Here is a 25,702-nt window from a genome sequence, read left to right as displayed (position 1 = left end):
GGAATAAATAAATAAATAAATGAATAAAAGCTAATCCAAACATGCAGTTTCCTCTGCATCTTACAACTGAGACAGTACTTTAGCAAATACTGTGCAGGGTATTTGGATATGTTCCAGGTTTAAGGCTCCAGTTTATAAACATTTTATTATTATATATATATATATATATTTTTTTTTTTTCAGAAGCGGAAGTTACTGAAATGCTTGCCACTGTATAAATGTATAGCAAGTTCTTCATAGATACACCTAGACTTGCTGATAAAACTCCTGCAGAAATCAACTAATTTCCACTTAACACTTCCGCTGAAAAATTTAAAACCTCAAGAAATGTGATGGGAAAAGAGAAGAACCAGCATGATCTCTTCTCTCCAAGTACCAAGGGAAAGATGTACATCCTGCACACCACCTGTTTCTTTGACAGTATCCTCTGGGAGCACTCCAACCTACCCGATAATAAAGTAGTAAACACTTGGCCTCACAAATTCCCGCTATCCATCATTATTTTCTGCTTAGGTTCTTCTCACAATTTAAGCAGTTAGGCAGGGCAAACCTTCCTCAGGAATCTATGTTTGCTGCCTAAAAGTGTATCCTTCTGTGTCAACATCCAAACAACAAAAATTCCTTACAGCTACTTGGGAATAAAATGTAAAATATAATGTAAACTCCAGTCCTAAAAAAAACAGATTGCTACGTCCCCAGTCAGGAAGCACAGAGACCTCTAAGGTGGAAGAGTTCTTTAGAAGTAAACCAGGCTTCTCCATTCCTATCAAAATCCATTCCTTTCTGAAGTAAGGAGACCTTCAGATGCCTGCAGGGACAGGCCATTAGAAACAACAGCCTAACAAAGTTTCAGGAATGCAAGACCTGTTATTTCCTTACTCTGTAAAGCTCGAGGTAATCATGCTAGCATTTACACATTGACTTGATATGAGGCTTTTTGAAGGTACATAGAACAAATAGAAACATTCACAATAGATTTCAAATCTTTTATCTCACACTAAAGATTGATGGGTAAAATACAATGATGGATGGATATTCTGGCCTGATTTTTTGGTTTTTGAGCTGCCATTATTACCCATTGCCTGGTGGGCTAAAACCATCAGTATGTCTCAGTCAGTAAGGTATTATGCCTATCACTCCTTGTTCTTCATTCTTCATCACAAACCTTATATCAAGGGCTATGGGAAGGTACTGCTCTTCAGATGAAACAAATATTCACTGGGGCTTAGGGCTGGAAAGAGAAGACATGTGAAGCAGTCTGAAGACTGCAAAGTCAGAAGACTGCAAAGCAGACAAACCCTGGTGAGATCTTATAGACTAGAAGCTTAACTTTTATGTGGTCTATAACACCTAATGGATGTCTCATCTCCATAACTAAACTGGAGTATCTCACTGGACCAAGTATATTTCAGTTGTGAAACTTCCCACTACAATCAAAAGACACCATCACAACTCTGTTATGAAAGGCTTGGCATTTACTAAATAGTAAAGCTATTATTCATTTTCATTGACATTAGCAAGGGCTCTTAAAGTGCATAGAATTCTTTGGCTATTATCAGGTAAAATGTCAATCCTCTATCCTGTGGTTAGAAAGCTTTCAAGCAAAAGGTTTTGTTTCCTTCTCAACATTACAAACGCAAGACAGAACTCACAGTTGGTGGCAATGAGATGAGAGGCAGCTCTAGAAACGAAGCACAGTTATAATAGGACTTTTTCTCCTCACTCAAAAGATTGGTAGTAACCACAATATCCACACTGTAAAAATAACAAGAGTAGGGTTCTAGTCCATATTTGCTGTTTTATGTGTAGTATTTGCTATAAACTTATTTGCTCAGAGTGCAAATAAAAAGACAGTCTGAGTGCTTGCAAGCCCTGCAAACCCAGCCTCATGTCTAAAACCTCCTATAATAAGAGCACAGTGACTAAGATGTAGCTGACAATTTTGCTGATGGTGCATACATCAGAACAGAGCACAGCTCATTCTTTCAGATTGTAATAGCTCTGCATTGCTAACAATAGCAAATCTTAGTTTGGTCAGTAAATGAAGCAAAAATCTTCAAGGACACATACATAATGTGGATGAAGAAATGTTTTTTTTTTCACACTTTAGGTGCAGACTACATTTACTGTGTAGCATTATGTTTTGTTGTTCCTTTAGGGTAATAGTATTGCTCCATCACAGCCATCAAAAGCACTTGCTGAGGAATGCCTGTAATGAACACCTTTGAAACAGAGGAGTAACAAACCTCCTCTTGTACATCTTCAGGAAGGCAGCAAGCATGAGTAGACATATATTAGCTAAGGCTGGGAATTTAGTGCATGACCTCTACTGTCACCTAACCTTTAAAAGAGCAATCTGTGTCATGGATTCTGTAATAAGAAGTAGAAAGGAACATACATGAGCAGGAGCATAGTCACGGCTATTTTCTGAACAGAAAACACAGCAATAAGATGGCTACTTTTCTAATGCAACTATAGAAAGAAAGGCAGAGCAATAATCCAACTTGTGAATACATTCTCTTCCTATTTAAAACTGGCTTTTCATCTTACTGAGGTCCTTCAAAAAAGTGTTAATTTCCTTATCCAATAAAGTAATATTGAGCAACAAATAGAATTTTAATCTTCTCAGCAGTTCCAGCTGGAGGAAGAAGTCATTGCAGAGAACTCATCTTTATTTATGGTTTTTCTTTCCCTTCTGAAAATGATAATAATAATCCAGCATGAAAAAAAAAAAAAAAAAAAAAAAAAAACCCTTTATAAATCAGATGCAAAATCTAGTACTGTCAGATCTTGCAATTTTAACATGAGTCATATATTCACTCTCCTCCTTTTCCTCCCCCCCCCAAAAAAGTCCTAGATCTGTGAATCAGGTAATGATAGTATCTAATATTTTGAAAGGAAGTTTCCATTCTTCATTCTGCTGTATCAAAGCATTCCAACATCTGGAAGGAATTGAGAACCACCAAAATGTTTTATTTTAAAAGATGCTTAGTAAGGGACAATCTTCAGCAAAACTAATTTTGAGAGGTTTCCCAGGCTGAAGTTAGGCTGATTTCAAATCTGATGTTTGTAAAAAGCAATCAGAAAAGACCCTACCAATGTTAATATAAAACATAAATATTGTGTAAAAGTTCCTGTGTTGTTGTTTATTGTCCCATGTGTGAAGTGGCTCATGCTTCTGGTGAAGAAAGACACTAAACCTTACTGTGGTGCTGGTTGCATAACTTAAAACCTTTACTCTATAACCTAGAAGATGACAAGATTTCCTTCAGCTGATTCTACCTTTTCTTTCCATCTGTCTACAAGGAAAAGAGAGAAGAGGGGAAAAAAAAAAAGGAATTCTAACCACTATTAAAGTGCTTTTCTGCTATTATGTTGAAAAGATTTAGAAGCATACTTCTTGCACTATTAAATTGACTTAGTCTGATGGATCACTTTTACAGTTTGGTGTACCCAGCTTTATATGGACCAGTTTCAGACAGATGCTGTACTATTTATTCAACAGTACCAGAAAGGAAAGGATGGATTTATAAACCTTATAAAATCAGTGGGTTGAAAAGGGCAACTTGATTAGTCAGTTTTTAGTATGCATTACACTTTGCAAACTAAACATGCCATCTGGAAATACATAGCCTGCTAACAAATATCCATATGCCATGTGGTATCTTATAAACAATGAAAATGGTCATTTTTTTCCCCTTTAGTTAGAAATGTAATTTACTTTCTAAGTATGGTTACATTATTAACAGACCACTGCAATGAGACAGAAAGTAACTGGAGTTAAACCTACAGCTATAACACGTGAATATCAGCTGTCATGGTGTATTGTAATTCAGCACAGTCTAAAAATAAAAACCATAAATAAGTGGGGAAAAAAAGCCCCAAACCCATAAAAGTTAGAGCTGAGTTTCTTAAAGAAACCTGAGGGAGTAGGAATACATTTTCTTTAGAAGGCAAGAGAAAAACAGAGGCAATCATTGCACCCTCTTGCACGTGTCTAGACAGATGGATACAGACAGACCTGAGCCCCTCTGTCTCAGTAAGATTCCACTCTGCTCCAGAATTTGTCTGAGGACAATGAAAGAAACATCACTGGGTGAACATTATTTTCAAAGCATCAGGAATCTGCTTGAGCTCAATCCACTCACACAGCCAGAATTTAACACAATACATGACAAAGCTCTTTTGAATAAGTGGGAGCACTCATTTGTTCTTGATTAAAATGACTGTTTAATAATGATCTGGTGACTGCTAGTCTAGAAAGTTTCCTTTATGACATTAGGTCACCGACAGAAAAGTGACACCCCGTGTGCTTTTTTGCTCTCCAACTGTTGCTGGCAAGTGGAACTATTGTACATTGCTTGGAGAGGGCTCTTACCCCTCTGTCAGCTCAGCAGTATGCTAATAGGGCACTTGACAGTGAGGAATACACTGTCTCTATCTCCCTGGTTATCAGCTTCCCTCTCTTCCCAGTCATTACCAAGAGCTTTAAGGGCTTGGGTGAAATAATACAACAAATGGATACTTAGCTGTGTATCCCATAGCAATTCATAACACAAGGAACAGCCTTAGCAAAACACAGAGCAAGGTAGCTTGCAATTCCGTGGTAACTCGCAGCCATGTCACAATCAATACTGTATGATGCAGATGAATTGTTCATCTCTGAAAGTTTGTTTTTTTTTTTCTCACTCCCTCTAAAGAAAAGAGGAAAGCCTTATGGAAAGCAAAAGGGGTCTAAAGAGGTCTGTGCAAAATCTATCACTTTTAAATTGCTCATCAGCAGCAGCCCAGATATATTTAAATTGCAGTTCAGTGCAGTATGCATACGGATACTTCCTGCTTTATAGGGTACTTGCTCATGTTTATTCTCTTCAAACCTCCTACTCAACCTCTCAAATAGAACTGCTGTGTAGTGAATACAGAATGTATATAAATCCAGTAAACATGGGCTAAGTTTTACCATTGATGATTCCTGAGTGCAACAGTGATTTGCTGTAGTTCATTGTCAACCTTCTTAAAGTGCCTTAGTGCTCCCAGGGACAACATGTGAATGATTCAACAACACCAATGTCTTTGAACATCTGTCTTCTGCTCTGAGCTAATTCCATTTTTCCAGAAAGACAACAACCGAGGAATCAGTATTGAACCAAACTAATGCATATAAATATTTACTACCATGCAGAAGGCATGATCCTCCATAGGTATGTCTACACAGCTAGTTGAGAAGAGGCTTCAAAAATAGATACAAGGATGCCTATGACTTCAGAATTTTCCATCCACACTGGTGTTTATAACTCAAATGTCCACTCTATATATGCAAAAAAATGTATTTCATATATCTTCTGGTGTTCTGGAAATGTAACATGCTCAGCCTCATCACATTCTGATCTGTCTATATCACTTACACAAGAGTTTGAGTATGTCCAAGGGATGAGAATGAGTTTGGGCTCATTCACATATTAATCTAAATCTATAATTAGTCTAAAATCATAGATTAATCTAAATATAGAGATCCTAACACCACTACAGGTAGCTGTGAATGGAAGGCAGGCATGGGCTTGAGAATAGGCTCATACCTGTTACTTTTTGATAGTGTAGGCATACCCTTTCAGAACATGCCAGATTTATTTGCTTTAGAAAAATATCCATATAATATTTGCTCACTCAGCCTCTCCCTTTAACAGTGAATGGAAATTTACAACATTCACAGAAAAAAATCAAAGTCTATTTCAGAAGCAAGCATGCACGCATACACATACATATGCTTGCTAACAATCTGGAAATTTCCTTATCTGTATATCAGCTATATACATACATGTATGTGTATGTATATTGATTGTATATTAGTCCTCAACAGAGAGATGGCTTGATCCTTTATGTCATTTGTGGAAAGCTTTTGGTTTTCTCCATGGGCAATTTCCTCCAAAATGTATGCAAACAATGCAGTCAGAAGTGCTCCAGAGGCAGACAGGGAAGTAACCTGGTAGCTGAGAAGATGTTACTGGCTTCCGCTGCTTGTGAACAGCTCAACAGCATGGAGTCCTCCAGGTTGGTGTATCTCTATAATCTTGACCCACCTGGAGATCCATGGTGTCGAACTATGAACTTATGAAGACAGCACTGCCTCCAGTGGGTGGGGGAGCTCCTCTTCATCCTCAGCATGCTGAAGAGTCCAGGACTTGATGAATCCTTTACCATTTCTTTTGTGACAGGCAAGCTTCTTTCTTTTACTAACCCTCTTCAAAGATTGTACAGCTTAATACATATGTGCAAGAAGTGTCATATGCCTTTCATTTCAGCATATGATAAGTGGCAGTCACTTTACACTTTCCTTACTCAGTAGCTTTTCTGAAAATTGAAAAATCAAGGCAGAGACCTCCAGCAGGAATTACAACATTTCTGATTTCTTTCATGCGCTAAACGTCTCTGAATAAATTTGATGGATGTCTGCTCTGCTTTGCAGGGATGCTGAAGAAAGTAAGAAAAATTATGAAAGGTGTTCTTGGTTTACCAGGAAAGCTTTATAAAGGAAGAAGATTTCACAGTTTGTCTCAGAGATGGTCAGATTCTTGTCTATGTGTTGAGCAAGAATCGTTCCAAACCCAAATCATGTATTTATTTCCTAGGAGGATTAGATGCTGTGAGAGAATGATGATGACTATCCAGTATCATTTCTTACCATTGCCAAATATGCAACCACAATGTCATAAACTGTTCTTTTGTTCCACTGACTCTGTACTTCTTTTTTTGTGTCCCTAATGAGACCTCTCTCCCAAGCTAGGGCTATTGTTTTCAAACTTTCTGGCTTGCCTATTTCTTTCCTACAGCTTAGTTTTGATGTATAAATAATAAATGGCCAGCATGATGACTATAGGAGCTTTATATATAAAAAAATAAAAATAATAATAATAAAAAAGTTAAATCTTCTTCCTGTAAAAGTTTAGATAAATTAATTCCACTTAAAGAGCAAATTTTAGCTGACTGCTTGACATTAATTAGCTTAGCTTTACAAAACCCCTGCAAGGCATTATATGAATTTTACAACATGCTATGCATTTTACAGATGGGTATGCTGAAGTCCACAGAGAAACTAAATGCCACTTTACTCTTTTATGCAAACAACTGACCGATGTGTTGATTAAATTGTGTGGTGATACACTCCTGGCAAGTCTTTAGCATGCTCCACCAGGGAGTGACAGCAGGACATTTTGAACAAATAGACATCTATTTTGGAACTCATCCTCCCCTACTGATTTGCAGCTTAAGTTTGTTAATTTTTCAGGCTGTGTGCAAAGGCAATCTGTTTAAGTTGTGCTCGTCTGTTAGTTTTTGTTTGTTTATTTGTTTGCTTAATGGGTGAAAGAAAATTAAAGAAAAATAATAACCCTAAGGCTTAATTCCTGGAGACATCATGCCTCACAGATATCTTCTTTGGTTATGGATACATGAGTGGAGAAGCAAACCTTGACAAGTAACCTTAGGATAAGTTGTACAGATGTACACAAACAAGTTGACTACACATTGAAAAGCAGGCACTAGAAAGCCCCGATATATAAAAGTTGGCAAGTGGGTCAGCCATTTGTTATTTTTTGATCTGAAACATCCTGAAACATCTTTTATTATTATTATTATTATATTTTTATTTTTTTTCCTTTTTTCCCCTTTTTCGTGAGAAAAAAGCAGTCACCATTCACTCTTTCTATATAAAGACAGTGTGACAACCCTTCCTGTTAGGCAGAGAAATGGAGACAAGACTCCCCACACCTGCCCCACCAAGCAACCTGTCACAGGGAAGAAGCACACACAGACTGCTCAGTCTGTAAAATACTAGAAAACTCAGGAAATTATTATGCTGATCTCTTCTCTCTGGTGACCAGCAACAGGACCCAAGGGAACAGCATGAAGCTGCATCAGGGGAGGTTCAGGATGGATATTAGGAAAAGGTTCTTTACTGAGAGAGTAACTGGGCACTGGGACAGGCTCCCCAGGGAAGTGGTCACAGCACCAAACCTTCTGGAGTTCAAGAAGTGTTTGGACAATGCTCTCAGGCATATGGTCTGATTTTTGTGTGATTCTGTACTGAGCCAGGAGTTGGAGTCAATGATCTTTGTGGGTCACTTCCAAATTGGAATATTCTATGATTCTATGAAAAGCTTAAGAGGAAATCTTGTTTCCATTTAGATTCTTGTTCAATAACATAGTAAAAGTTACTCTCCTCATTTTTTTTTTTTTTTTCCTAGATCTGTAGAAAAGCGTGTTATGTTATAATTACAAGAAACCAGGATTTAACATTTGGCTTATATTATAAAACTTAAAATGTTCTTTCTTGGGAATAATATAAAGAAAATATTTATCTTTGGTTTCTGCTTGTGTCAAATGTCATGACTGGGGATGTATTCCAAGATTTCTTTAATATGCCTAACTATACATAACAACTGCTAGCTGACTGATCACTGTCCATCTAAAATATTATGCAGAATTTGCTTCTATGGAGGAGACAAAGGTCTTCTGTAGATCTCATAAGATAAACTCGTCTTAGTGTTTTTTTCCTCCTCAGAAGACAAACAAGAGTTTTAAGACAGTTTGCTCCTTCCAGAAATATATTTTCTATTAGTGGGTTTTATTTTGGAGTAGAGAGTTCAGATGCACTAAATTCTCTTGTATTGCTGTAAAGTATCATCTGCAAAATACTAGGGCTCAACTATATATTATTGCAAAGTGTTTCAGTAATTGATTTAAAGTGATGTGAAGGACCTTCTCTAAAGAAGATTTTCTTTTATTTTTCTCTTATTCCTATAAACGGTTATGTTTTGGGTCTTTCTCTTTTAGCATTACACAGGCTGGATAAAACTGCCCCCAGAGACCACTAGTATCACCAGCAGTTAATCACCAGCAATTGTGTTTGACTTGGAAGTCTCTTCTCTCTAATGATAATGAGCTGGATTAAAGGAGATAAAGAACTGTTACCCTAATATAACTTGGGTAATTAAATTCCAATTTTTTAAATTCTACCTGACATTGCAATGGGATACCATACTCTATTTTCTATCCTTTGACAAAATGTAATTCTGCTAAATACTCTGAACCAGCTGGCATGTTTCAATCTAAAAGTGTACTGAATACAGTACAGTAGGGAGTTCCCAGTGTACTGCAGTCCAATCATCTGGTAATATACTTTATTATTCCCTTAAGGTGATAGATAACATGAAAATATAAATCATTTCTAGCAGCATCCTACTAAACATAACAGAGCATCTAATTCAATTTTTGAAAGTGTTGAGCTCTAACAGTTCCAACTGAAGTCTATGAAAACAAGAGATTCCAAAATCTCATAAAATCAGCCCCATATGTTTCCCTAAAATGCTGCTGTGAAGATTCCTCTATAATTATTACCAGTATCATGAAGGATTGCAACACAGACAAGATAAAATTAGTGGTTAGGTTGTTTGTTTGTTTTTTAATAATAATTGCAGAAGTGAAAGTTACAGGGTGGATGTTACACATATAACATGAATGTCCTGTCAATTCAGGACATTTCCCACCTCTTTAGAGTAAGTAGTCCAAAGGACTTGTCAAATAAATTGGTTATCATTTTTTTATCATTGTTATTGAACTCTAATACAAAATTTCCATCAATATCTGTGGTGAACTTGCTGCAAAGAAGATATTTACTTTATAAAGATACAGATTCTTCACAAGAGGAAAAAGGTCCTGCATTTCATAGGAGCTCTGTAGGCATGTCTCTGCTTGTTCATTTTATTTTGGAGTAAACTGTTGACTAATACTACCTGTCTACATAAATGCTAGATGAGGCCACCAGAACTGAAAGGAGATCTACTTTGTGGAAACAACGTTTCACCCATGGAATCTGCTTGTGACCTGAGATTTCTGCCTAATGGGCAAAGCCAGCCAGGATTTATTTGATATGAACTGCATACTTTGTACTATTGAACTAATGAATAGTTGCTGATGGATATTGTATCTAGAGGGTATTTCCCTCTGCTGAGTCATATAGTTTTTGCAGTTTGTCAAAAATGAAGTCATTTTACTAAGGGCCAATATATTTTTTTTTTTTTGAAGGCCAATAATGACTAGCACACAGCTAAAATCTTTTTAAGAAACCATACAATCCATCATTTCAGACATGATTTTGACATTTTCCAATAACAGCAACTGACCATGCAAACCGCCTGTCCCCAAATACTGACATGTGACCTCTTCCATTAAACAGTTATAACCAATACTGAAATGATGAATTGTTTGGTCCTATTGTTTTAATTGTCTTGTAAAACCAAGCAGCTATTTGGCAACATTGTGTCAGAAAACAAGAGAAAAGAGAGATCTGAAATAATTTCATGCACCCTGGGATGTGTAATTAAAGACCTCAGCATTGTGAAACAACTGCTTATCAAAAAGATCCATAGAAAGAGAAAAGAGAATTTAGGTCCTGAAGAGAGATAGAGAGGTGTTCTAAAATATTACCAATGTGATTGTTATCCACAGAAAAATAAGAGGCTTCAGTCACGAGAGGAATTTGGGTGCAAAGAAGAGACTACTTATTTGTATCTACGAGACAATATTGCTCCAGCCCATGGGTGGTCATTTCCTTTAGGGATTTAAATCAGACAACCTTTTGAAACAAAACAAAACAACAACAACAACAACAACAACAACAACAACAACAACACAAAACAACAACAACAACTAGCTGTATCATTTTGTATTGAAAACAAATAGCCTGCCTGGTAGGGGTCAGTTTCAAAAGCCTAACTCTTTGATGAGTTTAGTTTCTGCTGTGAGAAACATGGAATGTTAAATCTTGATCAAGAGGGACAAAGAACACCACTGTGTCTCTGGCCTTTTCAAGAGAGATTATCTTTCCTATTAAGATTTGTAACACTTTGCCAACCTCAACTTGCTTGTCATTTACTGAATTCAAGAAAATGATCCATCTCTGCGATTCTTGTATGGAAAAATTTCTAGCACAGCACAGGCCATTTTGCGCACCAAAAGTCTGAACTTCAGATTCAAGGTAACTACAAGATATTTTAACAAAATGCACTCCATTACATGACCAAAAAAATTAACCTGGCAGAAAGAGTGCTTTTTTATAAACCTTCTATAGGAATACTACATTTTATAACTTTGTTTAGAGAGGACATCAATCCATATGCATAGACGACAATTTTTCCACAGTAAAAAAATGATGTTGTCAGAACAACTAGCATTTCCACGAGGGTTCTGACCTCTTTTATAGAAAGTCATGATTTTGCCCAGAAAGCAAGTGGCTTTAACAATATGATTTTAATTGGTGACTTTAGACTTCTGTTTATTGTGTTACTTTTGATTTTCTTAAATATTATTATTATTATTTATTATTATTATTGTCATTGTTATTGTTGTTGTTGTTATCAAACTGTCCAAACAGATATGCTATCAGAAAGAAATTGGTGGAAGTGACAGAAAAGCAAGAGAACAGGTTACTCTCACTTGTGTCAGACTTGTGATTCTCCCATTTAGCCAAGCTCAGGAAATTAAGTTAATTTACAGAGAGGCATGCTGCTTCACCAGTGTCTGAAAGCTCCTAATTTCACCAAGTCTGCTATATATAATTCCTGACAGGTGGCAAAGAGAAAGAGTATTTCAGAAACAGAGGGTACCATCTTACTAGAACAAAGTCAACAAAACAAGGGGCAGTAGCCCTTTGAGTAAAAATCATATGCTGCTTACTACAGAATGCATGGAATGAAAAAATGGATGGGTAGAATATGGTGATCTTTTTTCTTATTGATGGTACTGACCAAGCAAAATAGAAAAACAGATAGTTATCTAAAGAGAAATTTGTTCTTTCAAACAGAATTATTTCCAGCAAGTTGTTATTATTTAGTGGTGGTATTGTTTGGAGACTTAATTGAAAATTCAGCTTTGGTTTGGCATATTTTTATTTTGGTTTTCCTATTTTGTAAAAATTTTGCCTAAAGATAAAGGGAAAAGACAGGCAGGCAAAGAAATGCTGTAGATAGGCAGAGGATAAACTGATTAAAATAGAGAAAATTAAATTACATTAAAGTGCTGTGATATGTTGCAGGACAAAAAGAAAAACAAAACACAACTCGGGAAGAAGAAGGCATTTATTACTTTTTGCTTTGAGAAAAATTCAATCATTCTTCCTTGAAGATGAAACATTATTTTAACAGAACTAATTTTCCCAGTTAAACAGCTGGAAACTTGATTTCTTCTCTGACTGCTGAAGCTCACAAGGAATATAATGGTTTTGGAATATGCTGTGAGAATATCAGAAGTAACTGGGTAGAACCGCCTGGTAGCACATTACATCCAGAAATTCAGAATACAACTCAGCTCAGTGTGCAACAACATAAGAAACAGACCACTGGTTCACTGATTCTATAACTACAATGTTAGTTCCTAGAACTGCGTTGCAGAGAGTTAAATAGTACCATAAAATATTTTGCATCTCATCACAAAGCAGGTAAAGGACATCAAGATATTTCAAGGTAATGACCTGAAACAGCAAACTCTTCAAAGATATTTTGATTATCTTTGCTCTTGTGGGGCTTTTTAATATCACAGGCTTTAGTTATTTTCTGGACAGACCCATACTTTCTGCTTTAATAAGGAGCAGGATAACATGTCACATAGAAGCTCCATGTACTGGCTGTCAGATAATATCCCTAAATACCACAAAGCAATTCTGGTCAGCAGAGGGCTCTCTGGAAATCTGTGTAGGTGTTTATATTGCCCACAAACTCCAGGTATTCTGAGAACTATTTTCCTTCTTCAGGCAAAAGAACAAACTACTTCTTCAATAATTTTAGGATAAACTGGCAGAATTGTTCTCACTCTTTTAGGATAAAATAAAGCTAGCTATAAGTAGCCACAGAAAGCAAAAATATTTTTATTCAAACATTGTCAACAAGGAAAACTCTCTTGAAAAACACTAATTGTGCAGCAAGCAGAGCTTTACAATTAATCTTTTTGCTTCCCCTATGACTTCCAGGACCTTCTTCAACAACAGTTGAAGAAAATCCACACACATATACAGAGGAAGAAAGAGAGGAGAGGAGAGGAGAGGAGAGGAGAGGAGAGGAGAGGAGAGGAGAGGAGAGGAGAGGAGAGGAGAGGAGAGGAGAGGAGAGGAGAGGAGAGGAGAGGAGAGGAGAGGAGAGGAGAGGAGAAGGAGATAAGTTTTATTTCTCCCTTTCCCTCTCCCTCTCCCTTTGCATCTGCTTATAAATACACACAAAAATATATTTTGTTGTATGGAACATTAAGGCTTTATTAGACAAAAAAAAAAAAAAAAAAAAAAAAATGACTGTGCTCTCCTTTATTTTCAAAGCAGCTTGGGATTTGAGAAGAACACCCCCATCTCAACAGCTTAAAAATGCTTCTTCTCACACCAGGATGGTGAAGACCATGACCAGGGAGGAATCACACTCTGTCAGCTCTGCAGTGGTAAAGTCTGAGCAGATAAGCCATTGATCTAAGTAGGCTAACACAGAGACACTCACAGAGGCAGCATGAGGTGGGTATAATATAAAAGGGCAGTCCAGAGAGCCTGGAAATACCCTGGACTCAAAAGCTTTGCTAAGGCAATGTGACATGAATGGAGCAGACACATATATGTTCCTATTTCTGTTCCAGGGCTCATTATAAAGTGCTTGATGTAGGAAACTTTTAAAGTCCTTCTGTTTTATTTAGTATTCACGGTATTGCTGCAATTGCAGCCACCACTGGTAAGTTGTTCTCTGGAGTTGTAAGGGTATGGAAACAGGCAGGAAAAGGTTGTTCATCTGGAATCTGATGTCCTTGAAATAATTGATGTTACTTTTAGCACATAATGTGATGGAGACAGATTGCTTTTACACTCTTTTCATGTAGAGATATTTCTAAAAGGAATACAAATGAAAGTTCTATAACAGAGACTGCCACAACATCACAACCTCTGCTGTACAAATGACATGGTGAACCTGCACCCTGGAGGTTAATAACGTTAGAGGATTGGAGACTGGACTGTCTTTTCCAGCATCTACCTGTGGGTATAATGGAAGGGCATGGAATAAAGTACAAAGGTGGTACATGTTTTCTGGGAACCAAAAAAAAACATAGTACTGGGATAAGTCTGTTTCAGTCAACTTATGTGGTAGGACCTGGAAAACTGAAAGGTTTGGTGGTGGTAGAAAAAAAAGGAAAACAAAAAAAATGAAAAATAAGTTTTCATTTTACTTTCCAAAGTACATATTAAAAGTCAAAAATGCCAGCTACTTCATTCTGCCTTAGGATGCCTCATGTGACATTCATAACTTGCAAAAGATTAGGGGACAGGATCATGCTACTGTCTTCTATCTCATTCACTCTGCAAGATTGTTGCAGCTGAACCTACACCCATAGAGAAGATGTGAGGTAGGAAAGTAAAGAGAAAGTAGAGGGAGGAAAAAGGTGTAAAACTCCCTATGTATGAGTATAAAACAAAGCTCCTTAAAAAGTCTGGAAAAGAAACAGAAAACAGAGATGTAACAGATGAAATAAAAAACAAAAAGGGCAGTCTTTAGTAACTCATGTAACACACACAAACTACTCATGAACCAGTCAAAAATGTTGGCTAGTTTAAAGAAAGACAACTGGGGTAAACAGGAACGCAGCTGATGAGCAAATGACTGACATCTAAGAAAACAGAGTTTAAGAGGCAAATCAGAGGTTGACCCAAAGCACTGGGATGTTTCCACCCCTAATCTATTTATTGAAGAAAACAAGCATAGCTTGCTAACATGTCCTCGTTTCATCCAGGATAGAGTTAATTTCCCTCATAGTGGCTGGTATGGTGATGTGTTCTGGATTTAGGGTAAGTGGTGTTTCAGTTGTTGCAGAGCAGTGCTCACACAGAGCTAATGCCTTTTCAGCTTCTTGTGCTGCTCTGCCAGAGAGGATGCTAGGGGTCTACAAGAAGCTGGGAGGGGACAGAGTCAGGAAAGCTGACTCAGACTGGCCCAAGGGATATTCCATGCCATATAATGTCATTCTGGACAATTAATATGGGGTGACTGGCTGGAATGGTGGAGGACTGCTGCTTGGGGACAGGCTGGGCATCAGTCAACAGGTGGTGGGAAGTTGCATTGTGTTTCACTTACTTTGTACATCCTATAATTATTATTAATATCATCATCATTGTTATTATTTCCTTTCCTTTTCTGTCCTATAAAACTGTCTTTATCTCAACCCATGAGCTTTTACTTTTTTTCCTGATTCTGTCCGCCATTACACTGGGGTGGAGGAGATGTGCAAACAGCTGTGTGGTGCTGAGCCTGGTTAAACCACAACATAACACTGTTAATTTTCCACTCACCTGGTTTGCCTGTGTGTTGTTGGAGCAATACAGTGGCTATCTCAAACTATGTCTTCTTAACACATTCCTTTGTTTTCAAAATACATTCTCCATGAAATGATAGTGGGAAACATTTTGATGTTTCTATTTATTTTCCCATGATTTTTTTGCATAAAATCAAAATAAGGAAGGTGCCCGTTTCTCGTTTTAGCTCAGAACAGAATGACATAATTTATTGGTTTGGGATCAGGTTTAAAAAATAGTGTAGGCTAGATGACTTTTCTGGGACTATAATTTTATATATATATATATGGATGACCTTCTCTAGATCCTATAATGATTTTCTTTCAGCTGCAACTAGAAATTAGATTTTGAGACTGAGTTATTTCTTGAGAAAGCAGAGTTGATTGTTTCAGGCTCTCTCCCATCTTTCTCCTGCCTAACTCCTGCTATTCAAGAGCTAGTGAGTTAGTAGAAACCGTAGACCAGTGACCTCATTAATAATATTTTATCCTCCCCACACCATGTGGATCTCTTTGGTTTTTGTCTACCACCCCACTCCCCCCTCCCCCCCCCCCAAAAAAAAAAAGTCTCAGACTAATGTCTCCAGTTCTGTGGTCTGTTCTGTTCATCTTTTGCAATGACATGTTCCTATTGGTATTGTTGTAAGCCAGTAATTCCTTTTCTTTGCCCCATTTCTCCCTGACCATTATTCAAAATGCCACTTTCCAGAACAGCAACACTGTCATCTCTTTGTGTTTTCATGCCTGTACCAAGGTGGGCATGTCCCACACCCAGTCTGACAACTGCCTGCCTGCCCACACACTCTCACTAGGTTTAGTGTAAGTGATGGTTTGCCAGACTTCTGTTTTCTCCTGCATTCACTAGTTGCTCTGACCGAAATATATCACTCACAGAAATCCTGCTGCAGACTGTCATTTGAGCCCATTATTTAAGCTCAGTAGGATATAAACAGGTAGGATGTATTTTCTAATGCTCATGGGGAAAGGGAAAACTTTCTGTAAGAAAATAACCTCAAAACACTGCCACTCCACCCCATGAAGTCCCCATATGGTGAGAGAAACCGAACCAAAAGACTATTTGAAGATCATCCCAGAGAATAATTTCCTTGTATTCAAAACCCCAATACAGGCCATTGCAAACATCTGTGACAATGGTTCATCCTTCACAAGTACTTACGTTTTTACACCACTATTAACAGAAAGCCGGTCAATCTGCAGAATTTTCAACAGGAAAAAATTGAACGAGTGTTGCTTTCAAATTTATATACCCACCTTGCCCAATCATATGGACAGCCCCACAGAAGTCTCAAAAAATTACGACTGCCCAAACTTAGACATACAGTTTTCAGGTTCAGGAAGTGTAGTTTTAGCCAATCAATTCAGTCTATTGTAGAAAAATCCCATGGCAGCCTATTCACACACACACACAATTAAATTACCTATTATATAGAAAATTACATGGCATTCTAAAAGTAAAAGAATCCAGGCAAATAAAATATGTACTTTATTTTAGTAAAAATGATACTATTTTTTTTGCTCACTTTCTTGTTTTTTAGTAGGCTATAACACAGAACTAACATGCATTTTTGTAAAATTGCCACTATCTCATAAAACATGTATGTTCTTATTATCTTCTACTTTGCCTCCGCTAATTTGATCTCACACTGTGTTTGGTGTCTCCATATACACCTTGTACATTTTTGAGCTGGCACCAACATTTCTCAAAACAGTGTTAAACCAAAAAAGTGAGATTTAAAGATGTTATTAAGAAATTGAAGAAATTTAAATCAAGCAGCTGCAGCGAGAGGGAAAAAATGAGAAAATGAATAATTTTGAATTCTTAAGGAAAATATTAAGAATTTTTAAAGCAATTGCTTTAATTAAGGCAGTTATTTTCTACTAGAATTTCTTAACTAATAGAAAATAAAATATTGTATTGAGAAGAGGTCTTTAAAAATAAATTTAGGAATAACTTTCCTGTGTTTGTGTTTTCCTTATTGATTTCTTATTAATACAAATAACTGTTACTGACAGCTTGTGCAGTTTAACTTTGATCTTTCTCTCCTATTAGGTGTTATCTAGTGCTTATACATCATAAATTAGTATATCTGAAAGGAAATAAAATCCCTCTGCTCTAAAATTCTTTCTTGTATGAGAGACAGCAGTAATTCTATAATAAATACAATAATAAGGAAGCATAATATGTAATGAAACACTAAAATGACTGAAAAAGAAAGAGGCATACTGTAAAAAAAAAAAAAAAAAAAAAAAAACGATGTGGGAAGTTGTGGCTCTAGCTCAGTCAGTGAGTAAAAAGAGAAAAGGAAAAAATATGGACTAAAAAAAACCTTAAATTAAGATCTGGACACTTAGCAGTGATAAACATAGCTGATATTCTACTTTTTAATTCCATGTGGAGAGTGAGAACACATCTCAGGCATTATGTACACCAAACCTGATGAATTTTTTTGACAGTCATTTTTACCATGAGCTCTGAGGGTGGATGGGTCTATTCAAGACAACTACCTGGTCAATGCCATGTACTCCTAAAGCAACATTGTGTCACTGCCTTAAAGTATCAAGATTAGACCATTTTTTTCTGTTTTTAAAATATGGAATTAATATTTTGTGTTCCAATACTGGTTATTTAGTAAAAGTGCTATAACTAACAGGACTAGGAGACAAAACTTCAGCAACAGTGCAAGCCAGCAGAGCTCTGTTAACTATAGTGCCACCACACAAATGCATAACTAACCTACCCAGTCTGTTCATTACCTGCCTTTACAGTAAGCTGACACTGAATGCTAGCTGATTTTCTCATGCTTGTGCATGTACATTTACACTATGCGTTTTCTAAAAATAATAATTCCTGTGCTATATCATTAAAAACCTTCCTTCACAGAGATGAAATATATAGGTGGGAAATGAGAATTGGATCACCCCCTTGTTGTTTGGAGACAGGCACTGTTAATGCAAAGAAGCTCCTCATTGCCAGGTAAGGAGACAATCTCTGCAGTCCTCACTTAAACAAAACTCTTAAACAAACTCCTGAAAATCTCCTACTGGCATCCGAGGGATACCTTGTGAGAGTTACAGTCTCAAAATTCTGTCAACAGGAGAAAAACATTCACTGTACTTCAGGCTAAGGATGCTGAAACTGCTTTAAAGACTGCAGCTACTTGAAAAGTATAACCAGAAGCATTTTACTATTTGCAGATCACAGGGAGAATAAGTCTTCACACTAATTTGTGAGCTATACTGCAAATGTTGATAGAATTATCTAAAGCTTCTAAATATCATGCACAAGCATACTGTGCAGGCTGTAGAAGCAGTAGGCCTAAAAATTATAGCTGTTGTTAATATGAAGATCAATTACTGTTTTACACATAGGTATTAAAATAAATTTTAATATATATTTATTTTTATTTATTTGTTTGTTTGTTTATTTTTAGCACAAAAAAGGCACTGTGGAGGCTCTCAGTGAAAGTTCTTACCAAATAAAGGGCAGGCAACGAGGCAACCAGACTATTACTTTTTTTAAAAAAAACTCTTTATGTTCTAGGTATTTTGTTATTACCTTCTTGAAATCTGAATCTCACAGTGATAACTTGAAAACTTTCAGTTATCAAAACAAAACAAAACAAAACAAACAAACAAAACAACAAACAATATTGTGGACACGATAAGAAAAAGTTATTTTTTAAGTACTGTCAAATGATGAAAGATATATTTAAAAATTCAGAACTGGAGTATTTTGACCACTCATATGATTTGTTATTAATGTCCAGATCTGACAGAGAATAAAGAAGCAGTTGCCACTGAGAGCACAATGCATGGAAGTCCCCACCACAGTTTATCCTGCCTTTTGGCACAGGTAAATTTGTTCCCACCTCCACATACATCAGTAGGAGCTCCTGTGCAACCCTCAACTTCTCTCTTGTCATTTTACAATAAAGATACACAAGTATAAAAATATATTTTATGTGAAAAATGTGAAGACCTGTAAACATTAAATGCAAGTACAATGAGGAGATTTATAAAGAAAGTGGTTAGATGGTATTTACTTATTTCAGGTCAAGCTCTGCATCAGTCAGGCACTGGGAAATAAAAACAACCTGTGACAGGCAATAACCTGTTCTGGTGGCACAATGGTCCTTATAATGAAGCTGCAATCACTCTTCTGATCTCCCACAGTTGTGTTTCTTTTTCTCCCTTTTTGAGGATCCGGCACTTCCGATCTATTCTAATTTTCATTATTCTACGCTTTGATTTATGCTGCTTTGGATATTGTACATCTTGCCAGAGGAAGGAGGAGTCAAGGATTTGAGGTGGAGGATCTGACATGAGGGTGAGTTAGCAGAGAATACCAGTGATTAAATTATTCTGATGGGTACACATTTAGCCTGTGTAACTCTGTAATTATACATAATATTTCTCCTTCAGTTCTGTCTGATATAAAAAACAAGGGAAAAAAAAAATAGTAATAGTTATAATAAGAATAATAGCACCTTAGAATAACACATTTTATGTTTAGAATAACATGTTGTTATTTTTAGTGTTATATATGTTATTATTTTTATTATAAAATATAAAACATAACATGTTATTCTATAATAAAAACAATAATAAATAATAATATTATAATTATATCATAATTATAAAAATAATTGTTAATATTGATACTTTTGTTGTTTTTGTTATAAAAACTCCATGCAAAAATATGGTCCAATACAAAGACCATGGTGCTGAATTTGTAGAGTTGGGACATCTGGGTTCTGGTCCGTATGACATCAACATGACACCAGACAGTTTCTTCTTTATGACTTTTGTTTATTCTGCTTTGTTAACAAAGTATACCAAAAGATAAACAGATTCATTAAAAGTTATCTCAATTAAAATTTCTCTAACTGGGCTGAGACACCATTCCATCAATTTACAGGTTGCTGGTGTCCTGTGCGTATCCCATACTCCTTTTGGTCATTAATTTGTAAGGCCAAGGCATTTTTTAAAGTCTCCATGTAGGCAGAGATCACTGATGCCCCTATCCATGACTGCAATAATTACACATACAACATATAGTAATTATTTATATTTCACGTTTCAAGAGAAAATCATGCACTTTGCCCATTAATCATCTGTCTTTTCTTAAATGGAAGGATTCCTCTGAACTCTGACTTGGTAACTGGTGTAAAGGCAGACACACAGAGACTGGTATCAGCAGCAATTTTAGTCACAGATAGCATAGCAATATCTAGAGGTGATGTTTATTTTCATCTGACTGACCAACACTTCTTAAAAGTGCTTTGCATTGCTTACTTCAGTAACTGCCCAGACCCTGTCATCTAAGAACATAAAAGTCACTGAGTAAAATATCCCCTGTACACATTTTCAAATGTGCTGCTCTGTGTTTTCAGCATATGTGATTAAATGTTATGTTTGAGAGAAGAGGTATTAAGAAATCTAGGCAAAAGACATCACAAAAGATTTATCAGTCTTTGCTCAAACTGGATACTGTTTCATTCTGTCAGTGTTTTATACCAGATCTGGGGACCTTCACTCATAGGATGGAGCAGTTGATTGGGCAAATATTTCTGGGGCAACTCTTCAGTACAATATACTACTCAGTATGAGTAAAAGAGCAGTAGCATCTGGCCCACAATGAGCAGGAGACAGCAGGTGCATATAAACAGTGATGTTAAATCAGCAGAAATGTCCTGAGGCTGGTAACTCTTTGCTTACATTGCAGGTCCAAAGAATTCAAGCAAGGGTCTGACAGAGCAGCCAGATGCTGAAGTGAAGGAAACCACAAGACAGAAAGTAACTTGCCAGGGAAGCCAGGCCTGTTTCAGGTTGGGTTCACATACATTGTCTTAGAAATGCACATAGGTAAGCAGGATTGGACTTTTGCAGTGGGATAAACCCTCTGTCAGTATGGAGGAGATGCCACACAACTTCTATCCTGTGTGGCAGTAGCCCTGGTGTAAGCAAAGAAAATATTTCCAAAGGCAGTTTCTGTTGCTGCCCACCATTGCCCATTACACAACATTGACCTGCAGTTGGTCTTAATGACTCATGAGAATCATGTACTGTTAACTTTACATTTAAAAAGACAAATGGATGATGTAAAATAATGCCCTATCTACCCTTAAACTTTTGTATAATGTGAGCACTAGAGGTATTGAGCCAAAAGATCTTGTTGCAAGCCAACATCAGGAAGAAGCTGAGGTATGGAGTCAGACATTTGCAATAATTATCTAACGTGGAAAAAAGGGACAATAAATACAAAAAATACAATAAATAATAAATGCAACCTCTGTTGAGGTTGGCCCATCCCTCTGTTTTTCTTCTTTCTTCGAGATCTGTCTGGTTTTATATCTGTCCCCTCAGCTATGCCACGCTTGTGCCCTTCCTAGCATAAAAAGGAACAGTTGCTGGACAGCTTAACTGTCTGTTCCACCATCTAGAGCACCTTTGGCTTTTGCTTATAAACACTGAGTCATTAAATTAGAGGTGAGAAGCTTTGTCACATGAGTTAGGTGAACACTCACATGCCAAAAATACCAAATTCTCAATGCTGAACACAAAAAAATGACTGAATCTTTTGACCTTGACATGAACATTGAAACTATTAATTAGACTGCTAAGCTTAGCCAGCACACTTGCAGATGGACAATTCAAAATTCAAAGGAAAAATATCCAGTGGACTAATTGTTGACAATTAACAAATTGTTCAGCACTGATTTTATTTTAATTTTTTTTTTCAGGGATCTGAAAGCAGAAGAGAGCATGAGCTTTCTGATGGGAGCAGTGTCCAGTTATCACTCAGGACTGAGGGAACGCTTGTTCTCAGAAAAACCTGTCTTCACACAACTGTTTTGAGGCTATTAGAAAGCTTAAAAAAATCCTCCATCTTTTAGGTTAATAGGAATCAATAATTTACTGCCATTTTCCCACATAGAAGCCTACTAATTATGTCCCCATAATTACCATTTGTGTTGGCATTGCATTCCAGTACACCAAGCCTGATCAGATGACTTGCTTGCAAACAAATTTCTTCAGCATCACCCTGGAGAATGTCACAAGCTCAAAATGACCACACGGCAAGGCTGAGCAATGAGGGCAGCAAGCTGGAATATAAGGAAAATATTTGGTTTTGTCCCAAATCTATTCTTTACCTATACCCTGACAACTTTTTGTATCCTGCATTTCCTTAGACCTATAGGTCAGAGGTAACAATGAGACAACCCCCATGAAAGAGGATGACTGAAAAAATGTTCAGAACAGTAACACTATACAATGAATGTGTATAGCAAAACAGTACCTGTTAATGTGACTAGGGTTTTTCAGGTGATCATGTAACACATTAACTTAAACAACGTGTCATTTGATGACTGTCTGATCTGTTTCTTTTCAAAGAATAAGAAGTGCATGGTGGAAGGAAGAGGTTTATGGAAGAGGGAGAACTAAGAAAGAACCTGACTAAAAGAATCCTCTGTTTACAGGTTTCATTTGGATGGCAGCTGAAATTAAAGAAAGACTGAAACACGAGAAAAAAATTTGGAGAAGCTTTCCTCTCTCTTCTTCCCATCCTTCACTCACTTTCACTCATCGGTTTTGGTTACCAAAGTGTTGCATTGCCTAAATTAATAAATCGTTTACTTATTTTTTTTTTAAACAAAACAAAATGAAAAACAAACAAACAAACAAACAACACTGTTTCTTACAGTTAGATGTTTAATTGCAGCATTGATGTATTATGAAAAAAAAAAAAGTAAATGTGGAGCAACTTTAACAAAATCTACTCTTTGAAGAAACATTAAGAAAAGAATAATTTGATTTTCAGATTATTTCTTCAATTAAGCCCTTCATTCCTGTGTGTCAGATGGCATAATGAACTATGTATAAATAACAGTGATAGCAATTACATGGCATGATCTGCTGTGTTGTGCAGAATGTGTTTTTATTTTTGTATGTGGACTATTTCTCTTTTCTCCTTAAGGGGCTGTAGGTAGTAATTGCAGCAAGTAACAAAAGAAAAAAAAAATAAAAATTACATATAGGTATTTGTCACAGTTTTAGCTGGGATAAAGTTAATTTTCTTCACAGAAGCTCATATGATGTGGTGTTTTGGATTTTTGATGAAAATAGTGGTGATAACACTGATGTTTCAGCAGTTGCAGAGCAGTGCTTACACAGAGCCAAAGACTCGTCAGCTTCTCATGCTGCCCCACCAGCGAGGATGCTAGGGGTGCACCAGGAGCTGGGAGGGGGCAGAGCCAGGACAGCTAGCCCTGGCTGGCCAGAAGAATGTCCCACACCATGTGGTGTCATGCTCAGCAACAAAAGCTGGGATAAAGAAGGAGGAAGGGGGGAACATTTGGGGTGATGGCATTTTTCTTCCCAAGAAACTGTTCAGTGTGCTGAGCCCCACTTTCCTGGCAGTGGCTGAACTCCTTGGTTTGCTTTGCTTGTGCACGTGGCTTTTGCTTTACCTAATAAACTGTTCTTATCTCAGCCCATGAGTTCTTGCACTTTTACCTTTACGATTCTCTTCCCCACCCCACCTGGGGAGAGCGAGCAGCTGTGTGGTGCTCAGCTGCCTGTCAGTGTTAAGACACAACAGTATTATATCAAATGCCAGGTATTCATGAGCTAAGCTCACTACAAAGGGTCTGGGCCCACACCTTTCAGCAAGGAGGACTGCAGGACTGAAATCAAAGCTGGGATGGCATATACATCATTTCCTATCAGAATGCAAATGACTATGTCATCATTTTTTAGATTTTCTTGGAGAGTGCTTATTTAAGTAAGGACCAGCTCTGGTTTTCTGTGCTGTGCAATTCACCTTGGAGTTTAAACTCAGCTGTTCTCCCTTTTCCTTTCAGTGCAAAGCAAAAGCAGTAATGTTCTTACCTTCTAGCTAAGCAATTCTTCACAAAAAAAGTAAAGGCATTCAGGTTGGGACCCTATCAGCAGCAGCACTGGAGAGACATCTTGGGTCTCTGCAACTGAGTGCAGATGGGTTTCTGGTGAGATCCTGCCTTGTTTTAAAACATCTCCCACTCCTTTCATGCATTTCTCTTAAAGAACCTTCGAGACCCAGCTTGCCAGGCCCTGCTATCAGAGCTGCCAACTGACAAGGACTGGATTAGGCTGCTTCTGAGGCTGCACTTTAAGCACCCAGAGGGGTTGCTGTAGAGCAGCAAGAGGTCTGGCACTCAGGATACATATTAATCTTCTCACATCATGGCAGGGAGGTTCGGACTGAGCAAAAGACAGTAGTCTTTAAAATGGCTGTTCCTGTACACACTAGGTGAGAACATGTGCTCTTTTAGTGTCCATAATGCAGCAAAATCAGAGTGGGGTGTGTGTAGCCTGAATATCTCCCTTACATACACCCATGGCTGATAGTTGCAGCATAGTAGAATGGGTTAAATCAGGATGCAGGAGAGAGTTGGCATGACGACTGCAGAAATCTTCTATGTGGCCTGTGCAATAACTAATCATTACACAATAAAGGGTAATAATTATTTCTTAATGCTGCAGTGCAGAAACGGGCTTCATAGCAAAGCACAGCAGGCTGAAGAGATGAGGTGCTCGCAAATTCAACAAAAATAAATTGGTTTGATCCCTATCACGGAAGTCTTAGTGGACCTTCAAAATGAATAAATGATTCATCTTTGCGTATTATTTCTTTTCTGTCTATGCAATCAAATGCAAAAATATCTTCCTTCCTGTCTGTTGTGTTTTTATTTGTCTTACTTGTTTTCTGAAGGAGTAAGATGCAATAAGTGAAACATTTGTACTGAGCTCTTGTTAATAAATAAATAAATAAATATTAATTAAAACAACAACAACAAAAAAATAAAACTAAAAACAGGAGACCATTTCTGTTTTCCTCCTTGTTGTCATCTCTGTGTTTTGTTAACATTTAGAGGGTTAGGAAAAAAGCTACCACTGTTACCACATCCTTTGAAAGAAAGAGATGAAGATTTTTATTGTTGTTATTCTATCTCCAACAGCTGGAATAAAAGTTAAATTACACTTTTTAACCTGTTAAGACATGCAATCAGAAATATCTACTACTCTCTTACAGGCATACTCAACACAGCATCTAAATGCAGGGAATGCATTTCTCTTGATTTTGTGCTGTATGTATTTTGCTATTATTCTTAGCATGGAATCACTACATCCCCAGCTGGTCTTGCCCACTGACCTGCAGTGAAAAAAGTTTAAAATGCTACTTAAGCAATCACAAAAAAAAAAAAAAAAAAAAAAAAAAAAGAATAGTGGTGGTAGGGGTCTAGGTGTGTAAGGGTTAGGGACTGGTTCTCTGGTT

General features: G+C 37.0%; 1 protein-coding gene across 7 annotated transcripts in view; it reads right to left on the bottom strand.

Moving 5' to 3' along the window:
• CHRM2 (cholinergic receptor muscarinic 2) overlaps positions 1–25,702 on the bottom strand; it is a 111,329-nt gene that overhangs the window by 70,909 nt on the left and 14,718 nt on the right. The window contains exon 2 of one of the 7 annotated variants that reach the window (XM_082763421.1): positions 22,351–22,490. The exons of the other annotated variants lie outside the window; for them this stretch is intronic. The gene's annotated coding sequence lies outside the window, so the exon portion shown is untranslated. The remainder of the gene's footprint in view (positions 1–22,350; positions 22,491–25,702) is intronic. 7 annotated transcript variants of the gene reach the window in all.

The sequence above is a fragment of the Aythya marila genome (assembly GCF_965140915.1).
Source record: "Aythya marila genome assembly, chromosome: 1".
NCBI lineage: Eukaryota > Metazoa > Chordata > Aves > Anseriformes > Anatidae > Aythya > Aythya marila.
Note: the sequence above shows the minus strand (reverse complement) of the source record. Positions and strands in the feature narration are given on the sequence as shown.